At 39.2% G+C, this 12,369-nt stretch overlaps 1 pseudogene; it reads right to left on the bottom strand.

The window, feature by feature from the left end:
* Positions 1-4,866: 4,866 nt before the first annotated feature.
* LOC112654508 (trifunctional enzyme subunit beta, mitochondrial-like) lies at positions 4,867-10,005 on the bottom strand (annotated as a pseudogene).
* Between the last annotated feature and the right edge of the window lie 2,364 nt (positions 10,006-12,369).

The raw sequence follows: 12,369 nt of genomic DNA on the forward strand, positions 1-12,369 counted from the left end.
CTTTATATGTCTTTCTACTTCCTGTCTTTCCCCTCTCCATTCGTCACTCCCAGAGGCTGCCAGAGCAGTCTTTCTCAAATCAAAATTACTCTCTTGCCTAGATCACTTGTTAGTCATTGTCTAGACACCCTAGGAAAGCATACACAATTATCACCGTTACCAGATTTATCTGTTAGTCTCTGCCTTTGTAATTTTCTACTTAGCTCTTTCTGGAATGTCTTGTACCCATACTCTTCCAGCAAATTCCTAATTTTCTTGGCACTCAGTTCTGCCATTGGAGATTTCCTAGACAAATTTAGTTCTTCCTTAGCTTAGTACTTCACAGTACTTACCATGGTTAGCACATTGTTTATATGTCTGTTTCTATATTAGGCTTCAAGTTTTTTGAAGGCTAAAATAGTTCCTCCTTTCTTAGATTTATTATTTGAGCCCACCACAAAATGGGCATTCAGTATTTGTTGAGTGAAGGAAGGGAGGGAGCAGTCTCTTTGAGTGGTGGGGGCAAAAACCAGAATACAAGGGCATGACAAATGAGGACTGGACAAAAAAGGAAGCCAAAAAAGACTTCAAAAAATGCCATTATTCAATTTGTACTTGAATTGTACCAAATGACATTTGTACCATAATGTCATTGGTGTAGGGGCTGATTTAGATAGAGAAGAATCAGGATTGGAACTAGGGAAGCTCTCATACAGGAGTGTATGGGTCTGCTTTAATGTGGTGGCAGGATCGAAGTTTTATTGAGGACCGATCAAAGTTCAGTGAAACAAATCCAATGAAAACCACCTCAAAAAAATTAAAGCGGAATGCTTGATTGAAGATAGAAGTACATGCTTTGAATTGAAGATGTAAATACATGTTTTAAAACTTTCACAGTAGAGTGCCAATTTTTATACACACACAAATATCTTTCAGAACTAATTCTTTATTTCATTTAGATATATGAAATGATTCATCAAATGACATGTTATGTTTTCTTTGTCATTGAAGTATGAGATATTGAAATCGATAATAAGAATATATATTTCATCTCTGAATTTCCTATGTGATGAGACTGAAGAAGGTGTCTTTTCTACATTAATGAGGTGACTTTTAGATCACAGCCACAGATGAAGACCAGTTGCCAGTGGAACCAACCACTGCTTAAAGGGTTCTACTTTCAGTACCACACCTGTGCTCCAAACTCCAGGGAAGACAGAAGGGCTGGAGGTTGAATCGAATTGCCAAATGGCCAATGATTTAATCAATCATGCCTATGTAATGAAGCCTCCATAAAACCCCGAAAGGACAGGGTTCAGAGAGCTCCTGAGTTGGTGAACGCGTGAAGATAAAGGGTTAGTGGTGCCCTGGGAGAGGGCATGGAAGCTCTGCCCTTCCCCCTCCACCATCTTGCCCTATTCATCTCTTTCATTTGACTGTTCCTGAGTTAATCTCCTTTTATAATAAACTGATAATCTAGTAAGGAAATATTTCTCTGGGGACAGTCTTGTAGGACTGAGCCCTTGTCCTGTGGATTCTGATGCTGTCTCTGAGTAGATAGTGTCAGAGTTGAGTTGAATTGTGTAAGACACTCAGTTGATTCCCTGAGAATTACTTGGTGGTATGGGGGGAAAAAGCAAAAACAAAACCCAGATTGTGAATGAGTGCAGAATTCTTAAAGGGGAAAAGTCATTTATCTGCTTACCCCTAAATAGGTTTCTTTTTGGGGTCCTCACTAATGACTCTTAGAAACTCTAGAGGGCAGCAGAGAATGCTATTTAGAATAGAAGTCTGGAAAAATGGGAGGGACACAGGGTATCTCTCAAAAGTGCAGTCCACTGCCTTGGCTCCCACCTGACTGTCACTTCCTGTGTACAGCCTTGAATCCATCCCTTCCACCCATCCGTCCTCTCCCAGGTTTAAAGAATGTCATAAAAATAATTATTTCTATTTCATCATAACCATTTGTGTAGTAGCATGGAACCTATTCACACATATCTTGTTCTAAAATTTCACCCAAGTATTTCCTGCTAATTCTGTAGGAAGCTGTCCAAATTTATTAAAACAGACAATTATGACAGAAGCTATAATTTTGTACAGAATTATTATAGACAAACGAAGCTGTATTTGTCTCATGTTAAATACAACTACAAATAAGAAAGTGCTATTTACTTACAGAGAGAAAATTAGAAAACTACTTTTGTATTAATTAAGGGTATATTTAAGTGATTCTTCCTTGCTACCTCTACCAAATGGAGAGAGGATATAGCCTAGGGTAGATTTAAAACAAACAACAACAACAAAAAATACTGGACAGAAAGTTAAGAATTTGAGTCTAGTTCTTGCAAGGTGAGGCCTGTGGTCTTGAAAAATCATTTACCTTCTTAGGAATCATTTTCCTAATCTCCAAAAAAAGAAGTTGGATAAGATGATATCTAAAGTTAATTATTACTCTAAAATTCCACTATTTCTTTGGTAAAAATTCCAGTGCAGTGATGCTGTGACTTTGGCCTGGTCCTTTTGAAAATACGTAGACAATCTGTCCTTAACTGTACTCACTTTAATAGTTAAGGAATATTGAGTAAACCAGCTGAGAGATTTTATTTTTTGTTTTTTAAAGATTTTATTTATTCATGAGAGACACACAGAGAGAGGCAGAGACATAGGCAGAGGGAGAAGTAGGCTCCCTGCAGGGAGCCCAATACGGACTCGATCCTAGGACCCTGGGATCATGACCTGAGCCAAAGGCAGATATTCAACTACTGAGGTACACAGGTGCCTCTCACTGAGAGATTTTAAAGGTAATTAAAACAAATCCAAGGCATAAGCCTGGTGTGGACTTTTGGCTGCAAGCTAAAATCAGAATGACTAGATCCTGATCAGTGTATAAAAATATTAACGTATGTGCATCTGTTAAAAATTGGCCTCATGTTATTTACCTAATTATGTTACATAAGTTTACATTTTTAAATTAAGAGTTGTGTTTTTGATTCTCTGAAAAATAAGGAGAGTAAATGTACCTCTATTTCAAGCAGTGATCCTTTGAATAGAAAATTACCCCTTAAAAGTTAAAGACAGGAACTACCAGTTTTACATGTAAGATTTTTTAAATTATTACTAGTGAAATTTATTGCTCATTTTGTCTTAAGAAGCACTTCCCCTAAAAAAAGGAGAACTCTATAACTGAAACATGGAAACAATCTGTGACCCTCAGTGGACGAATGGATAAATAAAATGCGATACATGCATATAAAGTGGAATATTATCAGTCTTTAAAAAAGAGAAATCTACCATTTGTGACAACATGCATAGACTTTGAAGGCATTAAGGTCATTATGATAAGTGAAATAAGCCAGACACAGAAAGGCAAATAATGCATTATTCAGCTTACATACAGAATCTAAGGAAGGTGAACTCCTAGAAACAGGGAGTAGAAGGTTGGTTACCAGGGAACAGGGACTGGAGGAAATGGGGAGATGTTTATAGATATAAAGTTGGGACACCTGGGTGGCTCAGTTGGTTAAGCCTCTCACTTTTGATTTTTGGTTTAGGTTATGGTCTCTGGATCTGGAGGGATCAAGCTCAGTGTTGGTAACTGAGCTCAGGAGGGAGTCTGCTTGAGATTCTCACTCTCTCTCTACCCCCCATCCCTGCTCACTCTCTTTCTCTGTCTCTCTCTCTCTCTCTAAAATAAATAAAAACTAAAAAAACCCACAAAGGTAAGATGAATAAATTCTAGAGACCTAAGGCACAGCATAATAACAATAATGATGTATTGTATACATGAAATTTGCCAAGATCTTAAGGGTTGCTACACACACACACACACACACACAAGGTAAATATTAGAAGTGATAGGTATGTTAATTAGCTTGATTGTGGTAATCATTTCATAATCTATGCATACATACATCAAAAAGTCATGTTGCATGCCTTAAATGTGTACAATTTTAATTTATCATTTATATCTCAATAAAGCTGGGGAGATATAGTTTTGTCAACTTAAAAAAATAAGTTAAAAAAATTCTTAAATACTTTCCCTATTGTGGTTTCCTGAGTCACATGAATAAGGTTCAACATAATTTATATACACTCATGAATACTATACAATTATAAAGTTCTGGGCAACCACAGCACTAAAATCTGGTATTGTAGTTCAAACATAACCAAAGGGATTTGGGTTGTTTTTGTGGAAAAATCATTACAGTGAGAGGCAAGGCTGAGCCAGCTCCTGGACAATTGGCATTCTGAATGGGAGTGATTATGGTGCTTCTCTAGGAATGAGGGGTTTGTTTCCTGGAATCTGGGACCAGGTGAAGACAGGGTCTGGAGAAAATATCAGTGTCGGGAAGTATGTAGAAATCAAATTTAGGATCTGACAAGAAAGCCTAGTGTCTTACAGATAGAAGCCAGTAACCTAGAGAGTTTGAGACAGGAAAGATTTGGGAGTTAAGTGTGTTTGGAATCAAAACCTTTTAAAAGCACTGTGCCAGTGTGTACGTGCATTGATATTTTTGAAACATATATGTTTAATGATTTTATAACCTCAATTTTAAACATACAGCAGGCTGTAAGATAAGAGGGTGTTCATAATTCCTTGATGCATTAGTATAACTATTTCTTCCACCAAGGCACCATTTTTTGGATACTTCCTTACTTTATTAAGGTTAACAGTGCACTTATATATCGAAATGTTTACAAGTTTTCAGTGACATTTAAATTCTGAATTATCTTTCCATAATTAAGTTTCTTTAGGCCCAGTGCTTTGCGTTTTATAGAAAACACTTATCCTCAGGTCACAAACAGGAAAGAGGATAATTTGCAAGTGGTACAAAGATGATTCCAAACCTCAGCTGGCCGGTTTCCCAAATTGCAACCACTCTTATTATTTAATGAAAATAGAGACCAAAAACAATTTCTTAAACGTTATCACTGTGTGATTCCGGTGACTAAGAAATCCCTGACTATCAAGCAGTAAGCTGTGATTCGGCAACCTCAGAACACTAGCAAGGCTTCGTTGTGAAGTATTTTAGCAGAAGGCCACAAATCGTGTTTTCCTAAGAGGAACAAGGAACTATGGATGTCATTTAGTAATGCATCGGAATGGCATTGCCTAGTGCGAGAGCTGCACAGAAACTCCTGGTCACCTCTTCTTCATCTATTATTTTGGATAAGCTTTCACAATCCTGCCGTGGCCCTGCCCACCAGCTACACAGGCAGCCGCCAAGCCATACTGGTCCCCCTCCTTCTATAATCTTTTGGCAGCTGCCATGGCCACCTGGCAGCCGGTAACTCCAGATGGATATCCCAGGGACAGCGATCCACTCCAGTTGTTAAACTTTTCCAGAAGAGGTGATCCAACCTTGGTTTTTCTACCAATGTAGTTTTGTGCAGAGCAGTTAGAATCCATGGCTTTAAAATTAGCCAAAATCAGACCTGAGAATGCTTCATGAAATTCAAAGGCATCAATATCATTCATCCTTAATCCTGCCCTTTCCAGAACTTTTGGAGCAGCATATGTTGGCCCAAGTAAAAGTTGATCTTTTCGATTCTGAGACGCATACACAAAATCCCTCAGATACGCCTTCAGCTTACAACCCATGACCAGAGCTTTTTCCTCTGCCGCAATCAGCATTGCAGGTGGACCATCAGATAAGAAAGCAGAATTTGCAGTTGTCCCAGTGCCAGAGAGCTTGAGGAATGCAGGTTTTAGTTTGACCATCTGTTCCCAGGAGGAAGGACCAATACCATTATCTTTGGTAACTGTATCTTTTCCTGGTACTTTGAAGGGTGCAATACCAGACAGGAATCCTTCACCCTGTGCCTTCTTGGCCAGCCTGCGTGAGCATGTACTTATCCTGGTCCAGTCGAGAAACAGTCAAGGCAACACGAGTTGGTCTGTAGAGTGGCCCCGGGTCTCACTAGTGGAAAACTCAGCCACTGTGGGGAGCTCAAGCCATAGACAGGAAATTCAGTCTGAATTTCGAGATTAAAGACAGTCACTGACCCAAAGTCTTGGTCTTACTGAACTCAAGTACCATTTTCCTTGAATGATAAATAGGGATGTCGCATATTAACTCTACACCACCTACCATGACCACATCACACTGCCCAGAAATGATCAAGCCAACAGCTATGTGGGCTCGGTTGGCAGAGAGCAGGAGTCTTGTCAGGGGAGCCAGCTCCAAAGGCAGCCTGTCTAGCCACATTGCTTGTTTTCACTTCTTGTATAACTGTGCCAAAGATGTTATAATCAGCAACATCCTTTGGAACATTGGTCCAACGCAACAAACTGAAAAGTACCACTCTAGCCAAATTAGGTGGCATCAGATCCATATATGATGTGCATGACTGCAAAAAATGGAATGCAAACACCATCCACCACTATATTCCTTATGTTGGGTTTGGCTAAGGTGTTCTTTGATTTGGTCTGGATGGCTGGGGCAGCTCCTAGCTGGGAGGAACAGCTCAGGGTCTAACAGAAAATCAGAAGGCCCATTTTGATGCATTGGGAAGACTTTTAAATGTGTAAATCAAGATGAAAATCACTCTGAAATCTTAGCTTTGTCCTCTCAGGCTCCTCCTGCTACAGGCACCAAAGGTTCAGCCTCAAGTCCCAGAACTAGGCATCCAAAGCACCATATTTTTAAAGTTTGTTTAGAAATTGCAAGAGTTGGTCTCTATCAGCATAGTCAAAAATAAATATAAGGTCAGATGTAAATTTGAGTCGCATTAGATATGTGAAATTTTAAATTAGAAAATGTCTGGTGGGGATCCCTGGGTGGCGCAGCGGTTTGGCGCCTGCCTTTGGCTCAGGGCGCGATCCCGGAGACCCAGGATCGAATCCCACGTCGGGCTCCCGGTGCATGGAGCCTGCTTCTCTCTCTGCCTCTCTCTCTCTCTCTCTCTCTCTCTGTGACTATCATAAATAAATAAAAATTAAAAAAAAAAGAAAGAAAATGTCTGGTGACCACACTTTAAAAAGTAGAAAGAAACAGGTGCAAGTGATTTGAATAATATGTTTTATTTAACCCAATCTATACACGTAATCCATATATGATATGCCTTATCTCAACCTAAAACTTTGAAATCCAGTGTGTATTTTATATGTGCAATACATCTCAATTCAGACTAGTGTTAAAAGGTAAACTAAGGTTTATTAAATATTTTGAGAATTTATTTAAACAAAAATCTATTCCAAATGGGTAGCACCATTCTGAGAGTGGTTAGGAGCTCTCCACTGATAGGAGGCTTTTCTAGAGAGACAGTGGAGGCAAAGTAAGGAAATTATTGATTGGGTATAGTTTAAAGCCTACATAGCTGTTTGTGATTGGTTGTCTTTGGGTTTCAATTTCATAACCTAGAGGCATTTAAAGGATTAGAATCTTGGGTCGTTCATGCAAGCTTCTATGGCATTCTAGCCACATCAGTCTATGGCCTCCTCGTTTAATTAACTTAACACCAGCCACTTTTCAAGCACTCAGTGGTTACTAGAAGCTGATGGCCATTATTGCACAATTCAGGTCTAACTACACAGGATATTGATGGATCTTCTGTACAAAGTGAATATTCACCTGAAATATTTGGTTGTTTTGTTTCTTCCTTGCCAGCACATTGAATAATACCTTGTTATTTATGAAAACAAAACAAAAAAAATTGCTGAATTGTTGAAAGCGAAAGGGGTCATGGGATAAAGAAAAAAAGTATATACATGCTTATGTTTTTTAATTTAATTTATAATATTCAGTTTTGAATAGAGCCTTTGAACTTTAACACTCCACGTATTATAACATAATATAAATGGTGATAAGAGTAATAAAGGAAAATGAGCTCTAGCTGAGAGATTCTTAGAAAAATATTTAAGGAAAGAGAAATTGGACCTTTTCATAAGTTGCTAACAGAAGCAACTTAATGTTCTAATATTATAAAAATTATAAAGAATGTTGCGTTTTCACTTGACAATTCTCTTGCAAGGTTTGCAAGAAGAAATTATAAAGCACCAAGCAGCACCTATTGTCTTCTGACAAAGCTAAGACTATGAAGACCTAGTTTCTCATTGAGTAACCACCCACATTCCATTTCCCTTTTCATTTATATTCCTGTTAAAAGTTGCTCTTTCCCTGTCGACTGAGCCTATTTTTACACTTGACAAGAATATTACCAAAGTACTAACTGAAAATGAATTATGCAACAGATAACTACTAACCATTTTGCACACTTGTGGAAGCAATTTTTACTTCACTTGGGCTCAATAAAATATCCCTGAAATGTAGGAGCTCTTCAGACATTTGTGGGATAAAATGTGCCTATCATACTGACCACATGCTCTTCTCTCTCATGCTAAAAAGTTGTTCCTGATTTATAAATTTTTAGAGATTCGCAGCTCTTATAGATAACTCATTGCATCTGTTAAAATGTTAATCTCTTTTAAAAGTTCTTTTAAAAATAGTGTTAAAACTGGAATAAAAGATACAAACCTTGGGACACCTGGGGGGCTCTGTGGTTGAGCATCTCCCTTTGGCTCAGGTTGTGATCTTAGGGTCCTGGCATCGAGTCCCACATCAGGCTCCCCACGAGGAGCCTTCTTCTCCCTCTGCCTATGTCTGTGCCTCTCTCTCTCTCTGTTTCTCATAAATAAATAAATTAATTAAAATCTCTAAAAATAAAAAAAAAATTTAAAAACCTATGCTACTGATGACAGTGAGGGGTAATACCACCTACCATGACTGTCACTGGTTCCCTTATGAGCCCAACAGTATTTTGAACATTACACATGTGCTGATCCTTACAGTAACCCATTGGTCAATACTGTTATTCTCACCTCCAGTGTATTTTATTTCATTTTTTTCAAATGGTATCCAGCTTTATTAAAGATACTTGTAAACAATCATGGTACTTCAGGCAGGACACGAGCAGACAATCCTTAACAGTATACAACAACTTTCGCACTCCCTTCTTCAGTGGGCTACCGAAATCAGTGAGCCACTAGAAAGCCCAGTGAAGTCTTCATCGGATGCTTTGAACATCAGAATGAGGGTTCACAGTTTCACATTTAGCATGTTGTTGAACAACTTTCCACAAGACAACCCTGCCTTTGGGGAAATGAAAGTAGCAGAATCATCAATTTGAAGATCCACAAGCTAAAAAAGGAAATCCTTTGAGGGAATGACATCTCTGTGGTGACACTGCAAAGTCCAGATTGCCTGACATACTGGGAACCATGTCTGGGGGTCAGGTTCCATCAGGCCTCTGGGTTTAAGGGAGTCAAGTCTGTGGTGAAGGCAGAGAAGAAGAAGAGAACATAAATAATGAATTTTGGTTTTTCACACTATAATACGTTTGTGCCAACGTGGCTAATGTGTGTCAATATTAAGGAATCCCTCCTCCTGGAAACCCAAAGGAAGTTTCTCAAAACTAGAAGGGAAAAGGAGTTTCCCCCCATATCAATCTAGCTTGGGGGATATGGTATTAGTGACATATGCCTTTCCTCCAAAACAGCAATGAAATGCTCTGTGTGCTAAAAAAAAAAAAAAAAAAAAAAAAAATCCCACATAGCTTAAAACAATCCCACATTTTTATATAATTTGATAAAAAAACAGTATTTCAAACTATACAGTCACCAGAGGTACACCGTTATCAAAAGTGCATACATTTTACGTGGCACGGCCTGCGCGCTTAGCTTTCTGTGTCTGGTCTGTTTGGCCACCCTCATTTTCTGTAGGGTTATTTCCTCTTGCCAGCATCAACTTTCACCTTTTTTCCCCTTGAGCACCTTCTCTCCTTTCTTTGCAGGGGGTTTTTAGGCTTGGGCTCGGGCTTTGGAGGTGCAGGATAAGGCAACCTTGCAGATCTCTCATCCTTCACTCTGACTTTATGTCCTTTAGCATCCCCTTCAGCCTTCGGGCTGAGATTGGTGACAGTGGCAGCAGAACCTTGGCACTGGACATGGGGAGGCAGTGGCACATGGCATTTTGGCTGCCCTGGGCTCATTCTTGCCTCTTGCTCTTCACACTGCTGTACCTCCATTCTACTTAAAAGGAAATGCAGCACATCAAGTTTGCATAACTTGCCAGAAGTCAAGCAAAGTGAGTGGAAGAGCAAATAATTACACATGGCAACTAGACGCCAGAACCCAGGCTGCCAACCAGCATGCTCTGGTGACTGCCAAATTATAGAGAAGCAGAGCAGTTGGCGAGAGGTCAGCTTCTTTTTTTTTTTTTTTTTTTTTTTTTTAAAGATTTTATTTATTTATTCATGATAGTCACAGAGAGAGAGAGAGGCAGAGACACAGGCAGAGGGAGAAGCAGGCTCCATGCACCGGGAGCCCGACGTGGGATTCGATCCCGGGTCTCCAGGATCGCGCCCCGGGCCAAAGGCAGGCGCCAAACCGCTGCGCCACCCAGGGATCCCGAGAGGTCAGCTTCTGATGGGAGTTTTAACATTAGATTATTATCTGTCAGGTGATAGAGTTCTCGTTGGACAAGTGAGCATGGAGTGTAGGGAGATATGACAGGTGGTTTTAGCCTCAAATCTTCAGACTAACAGGATGGCAGGATTTGGAGGCACTGGGGACACTGGCAAAGGGCAAAAGGAGGTCCAGAGAAGGGACACATGATGAAACTCAGAGTAGGTCACAAGACAATGATCACACATACAGACCAAGAGGATCATCTGCTTTGCAGCAGGAGATTGGTTGGAAGAGCACCATGGCCCATCTAAGGACAATAGGCTTATGCTTTGCCTGCAAACCAGATTTGCCCTAGACTTTTCAGGTTGTAGGAGTGTTTTATGCCAGTACTACGCTCTGATGGGCCGTACAGGTAGGGATAGAAAGTCATTTACTGTATTCCCCATTAAGGCACTTTCTAGGAGTGCGGGCTCCTTGGATGTTGAGTGAATGCTCTGTGAACGCATCCAACTCACTCTCATGCACCTTGCCTACATCTAGGAGCATTTTTTGTTTTATTTGTAGGGGTTGCTGACCCAAAGAACTCATATTTATAAAAAAAAATAACTCATATTTATTTTCCTCCTTATGTCCTCTAGCAAAGTGTCTCAGAAATACAGAAGAAATTGTCCTGATTTCCCATACCCTAATTTAGGGCTTTGCTTCCATCGTACTTGGGCATAATCCATGGCCATTCTTCCATTTGCTAAAATTTTGTTGACTTGCTTTCTTGTCAAATAGACTGAGAGAATGCAGGTCCAAGGCTGCGTATCCAGTCTAGTCCCCACAGCCAGGCTAGAGCTTTGCCGCACAGTAGGAGTTCCGGATTGTTGTGTGTCCTTCTTCCAAATACTGGAGAATCCACTGGGAAGGAAGTATGATATTTGCATAATTTCTAAAACATCTGTGTTTTCCACTTAGCACTTTGTTCTTTGAGTGATTGTGGATTTATTTATTACAGCCTTTTCTCCACATACAGATTCTACAATCTGTTGTTATTCATTTAAATTCACCTAGATTTCCCTATAAATACCTTCCACTTTCCCCACTAGTGCAAGTGTGTACATATGTGAATATATGTATCTTAAAAAATTTATAAGATGTTATTAATCACATTTTTATTTGCTTTGTTTTTTAAATTTAAATTCAATTAGCTAATATATATACATTATTAGTTATAGATATAGTTTTCCATAATTCATCACTTGCATATAAGTGCTCATCATATCACATGCCCTCCTTAATGCCCATCATCCAGTTACTCCATCCCTCCACCCACCTCCCGCTAGATTTAAAATTGTAATTGTATGTACTAAAGAAATTGAATCACAGACACAAAGATTTGAATTTTATTTTATTTTTTAAAAGATTTTGTTTATTTATTTGAGAGAGTGTATGTGCACCTGAGTGGGGGAGGAGGGCCAGAAAGAGAGGTAGAGGGAGAAGCAGACTCCCTGCACAGCAGGAAGCCCCAGGAGGGGCTTGATCCCAGGATCCTGAGATCTTCACCCAAGCCAAAGGCAGTTGTTTAACTGACTGAGCCAACCAGGCACTCCCATAAATCTATATTTAACATAGAGAGCAAAGGACAAAAAGGCAAAGTCTTAACAAGTTCCTAAAACTTTTAAATATATGAGCTCCCAACAGACAATTTGCTAATGGATTAGCACTTTAATTAATATTTTGTATACTTAAAATATTTTATTGTATTCAACATTTTCTTTTGTCAAAAAAAAATCAAAATTATGCTGACCTTCATTCTAGAACTAAAACATCTATTAGGTTATCTCAGAAATTTAATCACCCATGGTTTTTCTCAAAAATTTTTAAATGTGATGAACTGGGTTTGCCAATGCACTTGTCTTTTTTCCCCTGGCAATTTTTTTCAGGTGTTTGCCGTAAACAACAACTACTTTAAGTGTGAAGATGAAGCATATTGTCCT

Source organism: Canis lupus, chromosome 15, assembly GCF_003254725.2.
Source record: "Canis lupus dingo isolate Sandy chromosome 15, ASM325472v2, whole genome shotgun sequence".
NCBI classification, from domain to species: domain Eukaryota; kingdom Metazoa; phylum Chordata; class Mammalia; order Carnivora; family Canidae; genus Canis; species Canis lupus.